Source organism: Tachypleus tridentatus, chromosome 6 (genome assembly GCF_004210375.1).
Source record: "Tachypleus tridentatus isolate NWPU-2018 chromosome 6, ASM421037v1, whole genome shotgun sequence".
In the NCBI taxonomy this organism is placed as follows: Eukaryota; Metazoa; Arthropoda; class Merostomata; order Xiphosura; family Limulidae; genus Tachypleus; species Tachypleus tridentatus.
The window spans coordinates 53172527-53185102 of record NC_134830.1 but is presented as its reverse complement, the minus strand read 5'-3'; the positions used below and the strand labels follow the sequence as shown (position 1 = coordinate 53185102).

Here is a 12576-nt window from a genome sequence, read left to right as displayed (position 1 = left end):
CACCACCCATCCTCAACTTTTGAGCGACTCTTTTGCTAGCGAATAATTGGATTGACTGTTACAGTTATAACGCCCCTACGACTGAAAGGGCGAGCATGTTTGGTGCGATAGATATTCGAATCTGTGACCCTCAGAATGAGAGTCGAGCGCTCCCTAATCAGCTGGCTGTGCTAGGCCATTCCACATTTTTTAACAGTTCAGTTTGAAGAAAAGAGTGCAGATAGAGGCGTCGTTACATGCAGAAAATTTAAAACTCGTTAGCCGGAACTGGTAAATATACGTGCGCACACTGTGTAACTGTAGTAACTCTGTAACCTACAGTTTTACTATGGCAATTGAGTGATAACTGCAGTATTGATTAGAGTGTTGGATCAAGATATCTATGATAGCATTTTTACTGTATTCTGATTAAAACAAAAAAATGTTATTGTAGTTATACTCAGTCATTACTATTTTATTTTGCCCATATCTGCTAGAGGGATATCTGCTCTTAGCCGTCCCTATATTTGCAGTGATAGACTATAGGAAAGGTTACTATTGTAAAACCGAATAGTGGGATATGAACGTCATTTTTATATCACATCCACGGTCCAAAAGACGGAGCGTGATTCTTACAGGCTTTGTTTTTGGCAGTAACGGGGCGCGAACCACGGACTTTCAGGCCCACAATTTCATGATAACCACTGATAGAAAATCTGTATTACTGAGAGAAACTCCAGTAGTACTGTACTTCATGAAGGAAAGGCACTCAGGGGGTATGTTTGACAGAAACATAAATTAAGAGAAAAGGAAAAACAAACATTTGCATTAACGTATTTTTTATCAAAACGTTTAGGCATGTTAGAACTGAAGGAAAAAAAAAAACTTTTAGGCCTGTTAGAACTGAAGGAAAAAATTTCAGGCCTGTTAGAAATGAAGGAAAAACTTTTAATCCTGTTATAACTGAAGGAAAACTTTTAGGCCTGTTATAACTGAAATAAAAATAACTTTTAGGTCTGTTATAACTGATGGAAAAACTTTCAGGCCTGTTAAAACTGAAGGAAAACTTTTAGGCCTGTTATAACTGAAGGAAAAACTTTTAGGCCTGTTATAACTGATGGAAAACTTTCAGGCCTGTTAGAACTGAAGAAAAAAATTTAGGCCTGTTATAACTGATGGAAAAACGTTCAGGCCTGTTAGAACTGAAGGAAAAAATTTAGGCCTGTTATAACTGAAGGAAAAAACTTTTAGGCCTGTTATAACTGATGGAAAACTTTCAGGCCTGTTAGAACTGAAGAAAAAAATTTAGGCCTGTTATAACTGATGGAAAAACTTTCAGGCCTGTTAGAACTGAAGGAAAAAATTTAGGCCTGTTATAACTGATGGAAAAACTTTCAGGCCTGTTGGAACTGAAGGAAAACTTTCAGGCCTGTTAGAACTGAAGAAAAAAATTTTAGGCCTGTTAGAACAGAAGGAAAACTTTCAGGCCTGTTAGAACTGAAGGAAAAACTTTCAGGCCTGTTAGAACTGATGGAAAATTTCAGGCCTGTTAGAAATGAAGGAAAAACCTTTTACGTCTGTTCTAACTGATGGAAAAAACTTTCAGGCCTGTTATAACTGAAGGAAAAAACTTTTAGGCCTGTTATAACTGATGGAAAAAACTCTCAGGCCCGTTAGAACTGATGGAAAAACTTTCAGGCCTGTTGGAACTGAAGGAAAACTTTCAGGCCTGTTAGAACTGATGGAAAATTTCAGGCCTGTTATAACTGAAGGAAAAACTTTCAGGCCTGTTAGATATGAAGGAAAACTTTTAGGCCTGTTAGAACTGAAGGAAAAACCTTTTAGGTCTGTTCTAACTGATGGAAAAACTTTCAGGCCTGTTAGAACTGAAGGAAAAAATTTAGGCCTGTTATAACTGTTGGAAAAACTTTCAGGTTTGTTGGAACTGAAGGAAAACTTTCAGGCCTGTTAGAACAGAAGGAAAACTTTCAGGCCTGTTAGAACTGAAGGAAAAACTTTTAGGCCTGTTAGAACTGATGGAAAATTTCAGGCCTGTTAGAACTGAAGGAAAAACTTTCAGGCCTGTTAGAACTGAAGGAAAAACCTTTTACGTCTGTTCTAACTGATGGAAAAAACTTTCAGGCCTGTTATAACTGATGGAAAAAACTCTCAGGCCCGTTAGAACTGATGGAAAAAACTCTCAGGCCCGTTAGAACTGATGGAAAAACTTTCAGGCCTGTTGGAACTGAAGGAAAACTTTCAGGCCTGTTAGAACTGATGGAAAATTTCAGGCCTGTTAGAACTGAAGAAAAACTTTCAGGCCTGTTATAACTGAAGGAAAAACTTTCAGGCCTGTTAGATATGAAGGAAAACTTTTAGGCCTGTTAGAACTGAAGGAAAAAACTTTTAGGTCTGTTCTAACTGATGGAAAAAACTTTCAGGCCTGTTAGAAATGAAGGAAAAAACTTTTAGGTCTGTTAGAAATGAAGGAAAAACCTTTAGGCCTGGTAGAACTCAAGAAAAACTTTTAGGCCTGTTAGAACTGAAGGAAAAACATTCAGGTCTGTTAGAAATGAAGGAAAAAACTTTTAGGCAGTGGCAGCACCAGGATATTTTCGTTGGGGAGGAACTGAGGTAAACTGTGGAGGGGCTTCTAAAATTTCATCAATATGAAGTATAGATGGTAAATTATAATAATGTAAATACCAAGGTACATTTCAGAAAGGTGTGATATTTTGAACTGCGTTTTCAATGCAGTTTTCATTGGAAACTCATACTCTGATTAATAATTCATTATTACAAATTAGAAATAATCTGTTTATGAAAATATTCGTGTATGTAAAAAAAGAAACTCACCTAAATTCCACCCAAGGTAATACATAATAATAAAGAAAATCAAGATTAGCTTAGATTGAACATTTAATATACCATTAAGAGTAAAGCTACAAATCAAAATAAATATAACATAAAGACATAGTTTACATAGCAGAAATGAATTATCCCATGTGAAGTCAATACACTGAGGAAAAATAAGGTCACTATCAGGCTGACTATCTTTCATCTTAATGAAGACGTTGAGTTCTACAGATTTATGTCTCTTTGATGTTAATTGTTAAGTAACAACGACGATTGTGTTTTCCATATTTTATGAATATATGTATGTAACAATATTGGGGGCTGGGGGGCTTGGCTTATTTGGGGGGCTCAAGCCCCCAAGCCCCCTGGCGCCGCCACTGTTTTTAGGCCTGTTAGAATTGAAGGAAACATCCTTATTCATGAACGATAGAACTGTAGCACAACTGATCCTGGTCGCTAAGTAACGGTAAACTTTGGTGTAAAATTAATGTAGAAAAATGTGACTACGGAATTACAGTCTGTGATGAAAACGTTTAGTCTCGTAAAAAATCTAATCTAGTGTTGATCTTGTAAATCCTTCTAATTGTAAGGTTTCCTACAGTGTCACTATTCATATTGCAAGATACCTACAGTGTCACTATTCATATTGCAAGGATACCTACAGTGTCACTATTCATATTGCAAAGATACTTACTATTCAGAGTATTGTTGTTTCAGTTGCAAGGATTACCTGTAGCATTATTTATTACCTGAGAACAGCAGTATTATAAGTAATACCATAAAATACCGTTGTCTCACTTTATGTTTAAAACTCTTCTCGTGAGTTACTGAGGCTCGATTTTACCCCGACCGACTTCCATTATTATTATTAATTACTCTAGTAGCTGTCTCAAAAGAGGATCCATACACGGAAAAAATAATTATAAAACCTGTCTGTGGTACATAAGCACGTTTTGTTACTAGTTTGTCTGTGTGTAGTTGTATAAGCACAGCTTTTAACATGTCGTTCTCAGGATATTGTGGAGGGAACACAGAATTCTGTCACAATCAGAATAATGAACCTTGAAAAACTGTTCATAGATCCCCATCATGTCTGAGGGTGTTTTAACCCCTACTCTAGTAACCTTTTTATTTTGGGGATGGGGCTGTTCCATATAAGATAAGAACATCCCAGGAACCATCCCAAATTCAGTTGCATAATTTAGTCTTGTTAACTTCTTAACCGTGGAAGGAGTTGGCTGAACGTACACGTACACAAAGCTACAAGCTGAACTAATATCGAATTTCAAATACATAAACAGAGGGTGTAGATATCGACAATAATAAATATCCGTACAAAGTGATGCTTACAATTCTAGAAGGTGACGTTTATAACACACAGATGTAACATACATTTGACGAACTTTATGGAAGGCCTAAAAAGGAAGGCGTGTGTTGGAGCGGTGGTCGAGTTTTCACTCAATTTTAAAAGTCACTTTTTTGCTTTTATTTTCCTTTTTACAGAACTTTGTTCATCGCAACGGGGTTTCGTCCTAAACATTTATTTATTCATTTCCTTCTGTCAGTTTAGAACAAACCAGAATGATAAGTTTTTTTTACGTTTTCTTCGTAAAAATATATTATTAATATATGAAGTTGTTTGTTTGGAATTAAGCACAACGCTACACAATGGACTACCCACTTCGGGTGTGCCAGTGGGGGGTGGGGGCTGTACAAGATTATTCTTCATGGCCATTCACCCTATTAGCTCAGAATTCAGTTCAAAGTCTTTCATCCCCCCTTTAAAATAATGTTTTACAAATTTTCAGGCACGAATTTCGTCGTCTATGACCTCACTAAGTGAACGATTGTGTAAAAGAAATCGTTGTTGTTTCCCGCCACTTTCATCTTGTAGGGAGCGAAAAGGAATTGGTTAAAATGCCATTAAATCTGAGTAATACAGTGAAAACATTGTTAAGGGGAAACGTTTAATTTGCATGTATAACAAATGTACGGCCTAACTCTAAATGGAACAATGCTTGAATCTCGCTGTTGGAAATTCATATATTAAACAATAAACAGCATGTTTCTCTTTCGTGTATTGTTAAGCTGGACAAATCTAAATATAAACGACTGGTATAAGCGTGTTCTTTGCAAAGACCACAAAGAAAGCTGAACCCGCACGGCTCCCCCTGTTTACCCGGGGGAACCACGATATTGCGTAACTCGTGTTTATTGGTTAATTCTCAGATTCTCCTGCCTTAAAGGGCTTGGCATGGCCTAGCGCGTTAAGGCGTGCGCTTTGTAATCTGAGGGTCGCGGGTTCGCGCCCGAGTCGCGCCAAACATGCTCGCCCTCCCAGCCGTGTGGGCGTTATAATGTGACAGTCAATCCCACTTTTCGTTGGTAAAAGAGTAGCCCAAGAGTTGGCGGTGGGTGGTGATGACTAGCTGCCTTCCCTCTAGTCTTACACTGCTAAATTAGGGACGGCTAGCACAGATAGCCCTCGAGTAGCTTTGTGCGAAATTCCAAAACAAACAAACAAACAATCCTCCCTTAAAATTTAAAAGATTATTATTTGACAAACGTCCCGAGATATACTTAGGATTAGGTCGGACCCATTGCTATGTAAGATGCCAGGATAAATATTGTTAAATAGAGCACCAGAATAAACATTGTTATGTAGGACACCAGGATAAACATTGTTATATGAGCACCAGGATAAACATTGTTATACAGGACGCCAGGTTATTTCACGTTATTAATGCAAAAATTAAATTAACTGGAAACTAGAATTTTATTAAATTTTAACAGAATAATGACTTATAATGATTTACGTTAAAGTCGGTTTAAATGCACAAATCAAAATAGAAGGAACAATTTACCAACTGTAACTGTTTGGTTGTACATGTGAAGGAAAGGGAAACATGTAACAGCACTCTGTCGTTCCCCAACTTGAATAATAAATATATTCATCATCGAGCTTTATAAAGATGTGAATGTCAAATGTGTAATTATAGGGGACACTAATATAAATATTTACAACAATGTTGAAGATGGCCTTGACAGTGGTGCCAAATTATTACTTAATGATATTGGTATAAAATAAATTTGTCTCGCATGTAAATAACAGTGTTTTATAATTTGATCATGTGTATCGACCGTATTTTCAATAATGGTCCCGGAGATAATCAGACAAAAGCTATTGTATTTAAACTAGTATTACGTGTAACTACTATACGTTTGTACACATGTATTTTAAGACTACCAATGTTTGTACCTACAATACCCCTATTGTAAAAACTAATATATCAAGATTTATTATTATTATTTCTTTTAACAACAAAATAAATTCATCGGACTTTTTCATTAAGTTTGTAATATTCACCTGAAAAATACATTTGTTGCTAAAAGTTATGTCGTCAATGCTAATCTACAACAATGGGCTTTCTGCGCTCTGTTCAATGCGAGGAATCGAACCACAGATTTTAGCGCCGTAACTCGGGAAGCTTACCGCTTATCCACCAGGGGGCTACAGTAACTATAAAGTGAACGCTAGTGTGAAACATTAGGAGAGAACTCTGATAAATGTTAGTGTTCTGTTTGTTGACACGATCTTGAATGGTACTGTATTCAGTGGTAGTTTGTACCTTCTAGATACCACTGGGATCGAAATGAAAGATAGTTACTTTATTCTCTAATTGAAGAAAAATGTTTAGCTTGAACCTGTGGTTGATAGCTGGGGAGTCCATTTCAACATAGAGTTCTGAAAACCTTTCGAAAAGCATTTCCAACTATTAGAAGAAAATTACGCACAGCCGAGAACAAATAAACCGTGTGGACAGCTTGTCTGTCTGAAGTTAAGCACGAAGCCACACAATGGGCCATCTTTTCTCTGCCCATCACAGGTATCGAAACCCGGTTTCTAGCGGTGTACATTCGCAGACATATTGCTGCGCCACTGCAGGGAAGGGGGAGGTTTGTTTGTTTTTTAGTAATTTTGCGCAAAGCTATACGAGAGCTATCTGCGCTAGCCGTCCCTAATTTAGCAGCGTAAGACTAGATAGAGGGAAGGCAATAGGTGATGATGACTATCTGCCTTCCCTACTATTCGTTGAGCTGATCATAACATTATAATGCCCCCACGGCTGAAAGGACGAGCATGTTCGGGGCAACACCAGAATGGAACGTACGAAGGGGCACTTGATCAACAAAACACTTAGACCCTGTTCTCACTACAGAGAAGGCAGGAAATGTATGACATTGGTTCATGATTATTCTGTTTACGCAGGAAATGTGTGAAATTATTTCGTGTTTATTCTATTTGCACGGGAAGCGTGTGAAGTTGTTTCGTGATTATTCAATTTACAACATTCACGAGCCTAGTGACGCAAAAAACCCGAGTCTGCACGTGCAATCACATGTAAGCTATACTGTAAAATCTAAGTACTTTAAACTAGGGTAAAATAAAATTTAAAAAAGTGAAGATATTGGTGTTTCAGCACAAAGCTGCAAAACTATTTTCATTCTATTCAACGTTTTATTAGCGTTTTAAATCTACAAACTTGCCGCTGATCCGCCAAGGGTTGGTAAAAGAGCATTTAATATTTTATTTTTTTTAACACCTGTATGGCTAGTTATATCGTAAGTAATAAAAGTCGACATGTCGTAGGTTAAATACAATGGAATATCGAAACCAGCGTTTGTAACATCAAAGGTCGTGATGTTCATTTTAACTTTTTTTTTCCCTAGTTCTTAATACTAGCCAAAAATTCGATAGAAACGTGGAAAGCAAGTTATTCCGAAACTCTATTTATTCGTCAAATATTAATCGTAAGTTTTGGGTTTTAATAGCAGAATGTTTTTATTAAAAAAAGTGTAGGAATTAATGACCTCATGCATTTCATCTTGTCAGTAATATAGTGTGAGTTTATATAAATATTTAACAACACATAAAAACTCGTGCAACAACAAACGCTAGTAAAAAAATATAGTACCCGGTCGTTGCCATAATTGTTGTAAGCTATATCTGTAATATTTTAATTTCGGTTTTAGTTTGTTATAAGCTATATCTGTAATACTTTAATTTCGGTTTTAGTTTGTTGTAAGCTATATTTGTAATATTTTAATTTCGGTTTTAGTTTGTTGTGAGCTGTATCTGTAATATTTTAATTTCGGTTTTAGTTTGTTGTAAGCTATATCTGTAATATTTTAATTTCGGTTTTAGTTTGCTAAAGGGAAAATTTTATTATGTCGTGATGGTAAAATACCTAGAAATTTCGCGAAGTTTAAGCTCTGTGTAAAAATTATCAAAGCTTCCTTGTAAAATGTGAAAATGATTGTATAAGTTAATCAGTATTTAATGTAAGTTACACAGTGAGAGTTAGTGTGCTTGTGAGTCAGTTATTCAGCGTGATTGTTATTGATTGGCAAGTGAGGAAGTTCTGCAAGTAGATGTATTTGTAAGTTAGATGTGAATTAGTTTAAGAGTTTCTGTTGAAACGTCATTTGTGAAGTTACTGAGGAAATAAATTAAGTTTAACCACTAGGAGGACTGAACTGTATATAATTCTTACCAGTTAATCTAAATGAATCAGCTCAGCTATAGAACACGTTACAACTGGAAATGGAACTATTTTGGTGGAAATAAAATGGAACATTGGTTAAACATTGAAGAACAAGACGATCGTGAAGTAAGATCGAAACTTTGCTGGAATGGTGAAACAGTTGAAAGAAAAACAAGAAACGACAAGAAAAATGTGTGAAAGCAGAACAGGAAGAAATTTACAGAATTAATGGTTGGAATTACCAGAACTTTGTGAAACTCCATAATTACAGAATGGAAAAGTACATCCAGAGTGTTGTCAGGACTGCCGAGCAGTTATATGGACCAGACATTACCAAATGATTATCTACTATAAGAAAGTCAATGAATATTGCAGAAGTAAGGTATCGTATAACTTGACAAGAGCTCCAAAGCGTTGTTTAACACTAAGTAATTTTCGTCGATATTTATATGGACATATGTTTCAGTGATGTCGAGAAACCCACTTGTAGATAAATTTATATGCAAAAACGGCTCGTTTGGGTTGAGAAAATATTTTACATAGAAGAGCGAACAACGTTTCGACCTTCTTATCATTCAACATTGAAGTATCTGTGAAGTTTCACAATCCGGTAGGTGGAAGCAAGATAGATCCGGAAATATCAGAAGTACAACTTTAACATTGTGCACGTCCATAAACGGAATCACGGAGATGCTGACACAGTATCTGGAAGAATATTTGTTGAATGGAGAATGCAGACTCTGTGAAGAAAGGAAAGTAACAGAATAGAGCCCAAGATGGAAAGTTCACAAGTAATAATAAAGAGGTCGCTCCAACAGTGTACTGAATGGCAACCAAACAAAATATACGAGATTGAAATCAATTAGCGATTAGATTAAGAATAATGCAGAAAAAACACTTGACAAATATTCACTTTATCCAGCCCGAACATGAAGTTGTACTGGGCACAATGGGTTCATTATGCCTACAAGCGTGCTTGTTATTTTATAAAAGGGAAGACAACAGTGGACAACGATGATCACGGTTGTTATTTGGACAAAGCACTCTGTCATCTCCACAATCTTCCAACAGTGAGATACTTGAGTGTTCAGAAGACAGAAGAGAGTAAGTGAACACTTCTTTAGGTTTGGGCTGTGTGTAGAGAATTGGTGTAAAACATGAGAATTCTGCTGTTAGATAAAGATCCACAAAATAAATGAGTAGCGACAGCAAGATAATGTTGGAGCGCCATTTGAAAGCGTATCTGTCCATGTTTTTATTTACTGTCACAGAGTAACAGTGGGAATAAATAAGTTATGGTTGTGATGGACTATTTTGTCTGGCCCGGCATGGCCAGGTGGGTTGAGGCGTTCGACTCGTAATCTAAAAGCCGCGGGTTCGAATCTTCGTCACACCCAACATGCTTGCTCTTTCAGCTGTTGGGGTGTTATAATATGACGGTCAATTTCACTATTCGCCGGTAAAAGAGTAGCCCAAGAGTTGGCGGTTGGTGGTGATTACTAGTTGCCTTACACTGCCATGTTAAAAAAAAGGAAACAAATACTAGTATACGCTTCTCACTAAATCCTAAACTGACTTGAAAAAGAATGTGGTGTTTGGTAGTACAAGAAGTCTAGTACTATTATGAGAATGTAAAATATTTTATTCATATCCACACCATAACAAATATTATGAAACAAACTCACTTATTTACACCTATAGTTGTCTTTTATTTGTCTTCAACATCAACAGAAATTGAGTAAAATGCATTATGCATTAAAGCTGATTTACAAGTCAGACTTCGCCATCAGTATTTTAAATATCTTGGAATATGAGGTCTATAATTGTACATTTAGTTCATATTTAATTGTAAAATGCTTAGTTTAACATTATTGCACATAAGCTGAATATGACTAAGTTAATTAGAGTTTACCCTGATAGAATACTTTATTTTCAGCTGCTTGGATAGTATTTCAGATGTATATAGTATTAGAGCTGTTTTCATGAGAGTCCATTAAATAATCTATTAAGTAATTAATTATTCGTCTATAAAAATATTGAAGAAATGATTTTAATTATGGCCTTCATTTCGATAAAAATATTTTTACGTAGTTTTCTGAAAACCTGATTATAGTAAAAGTTATGTAAATACCGAACATTTCGACCCATTTAGCCTTTTAATTGCTAAATAGTTGTCCAGGTACTTTTCTACTTGACCTTCCCAGATCCAAATAAAAAGAAATTTTCTCCTTGATTAAAATTTAGAATGCATTATTTCATCAGTTGTGTATACTCGCTATTTACGTAATTCCGCTAATATGTCATTAGATTCGGCAAATTATTCATAAATACGTTAAGAAATGCAAAATAATTTTTATAATAAAAGTAAGATGGTAAACAATAAACTAGAATAGAAAGTTAACGATATTCGATATACAACCAATATTGTAAATGAAAGTAACAATGAATAAATAGTATACCTTAATTAGAGAATACAAAAACACTAGCTGTTGGCTTGAACTACTATTGTAAAAGTAAATCTGTTTGAAACATATAACCTTAATATAATAAGTATGTCTGTGATTTCTACTCAGGTCACCTTTTGACCTATTAAAACTCATTAAGCCATCCGTATTGTCTAATTTTGAAGTCGAGAGATATTTTGAGAACTTCTGAGACTTGCTGTTTGAACTGTGTCACATTTGTAACAGTAAATTACTTATAGTTCAAACAGAAACTGGTGTTTATGAAGTTACAAAATAACAAATGAAAAATATGAATAATACCTGAACCGTTCATGAAAATGTAACAGGGTTAAATGTAGTACAAATAAATCTAGACATAATGTATGGTGTGTATAAAAATTTTACTCCTCTTCATTTAAATATCCCTTGTAAGAAATACAGAGCTGGTTACAAGAAGTAATAAATAGCGTTAAATATTCCGTAAAAGCCGAAAAAGAAACATGATAACCCTGTATAAAGTCGATAATTCAAAAATAATAACATTTAAAAGAAAATCTACAATAGTCGTTGATATGGCAAAGAAAGTAATACGTAAAAACTAATTGTATAATGTCATACTGTATACGTAAATATTTGTAATAGATATACTGTTGTGCATTTATTTTAGTGCCTACGTTTATTTCAGATGTGATGCATATTGTTGGATGCGTATTGCGCAAATCCCGCCTGTTCTCTAAATTTGTAGAAGATTCTTGGAATAAGAATTAATAATATTTGTTTTACGAAAACGCTAGTGTGTTCAAACCTTTTTGAACTTTCTAGAAATTCGGATGATTGGTATATAAAACCAATGCGCCGAGACACAGTTATGTGTTATTGGTCAGCTACAGTCAGTACGTTATAGGCCTCGGAATCTATAATTGTGATTAACGCCAATAATGGGGAAACTACAGAATATGATTAAGAACGTTATAGATTTCGAGCTTTAGAAACCGTTCAACTTCAGTGAATTAACTACGGATGCTAGTATTTCTCCCAGGACATCAGATACTGTCGCCGGTGAAACTTACAGGTGCTTCAAGCTCGCTAGCCGTCAAAATAAGTATACAGGTGTGTCAACAGAGAATTAATTTGCTCTCCGTGAACGTCGATACAAGTTTCAGTTCCAGACCAGATATAAGACTCAGTATTGCTTGTAAGTTTGTAAAACTCTTGTATTTAAACCATCATTTATAATAACTATTATTATAAAATGTATTGTTTTTTGTTTGTGTATTAAAATATATTTGTGTTAAAAAAAGAAAATTGTGGCATTAATCTTGTTGGCAAATATCATAAATTTGATGCATACTGACATTTAATTTTAATCAGTTTCTTAATTCAGGTTTAATTATCCGGTTATTTGAAGTAGTAATACGTTAGAAACGTAACATAATAAGTCGGAGACTCGTTCGAAATAAATTATAATACGTAACAGTATTATATAATTGAAGTACAATAAAGCTGTTCAATATTAACCCTAAACAATGTCCCAGGGAATTGAAGTGTGGATTTGGAGGTTTTTAAAGTATCGTGCTCCAAGAACTGAATGTATTTTGTGTTTAAATTGAACAATGTGTAACTCCATTTGTGAACAGTGAGAGAAATATTAAAAGCTCTATCCACAAAATATTGTAATAATGAGCAAATTACATTGTATATACTAGGCCGAGAGCAGTAAACGTACGTTTGGTTTTCAGGGCGCTTGTCTC

General features: G+C 35.2%; 1 protein-coding gene across 28 annotated transcripts in view; it reads left to right on the top strand.

Moving 5' to 3' along the window:
• LOC143252520 (growth factor receptor-bound protein 14-like) overlaps positions 1-12576 on the top strand; it is a 119495-nt gene that overhangs the window by 82074 nt on the left and 24845 nt on the right. The window contains exon 1 of one of the 28 annotated variants that reach the window (XM_076504797.1): positions 8057-12020. The exons of the other annotated variants lie outside the window; for them this stretch is intronic. The gene's annotated coding sequence lies outside the window, so the exon portion shown is untranslated. Of the gene's footprint in view, positions 1-8056; positions 12021-12576 lie in introns of those variants that run through there. 28 annotated transcript variants of the gene reach the window in all.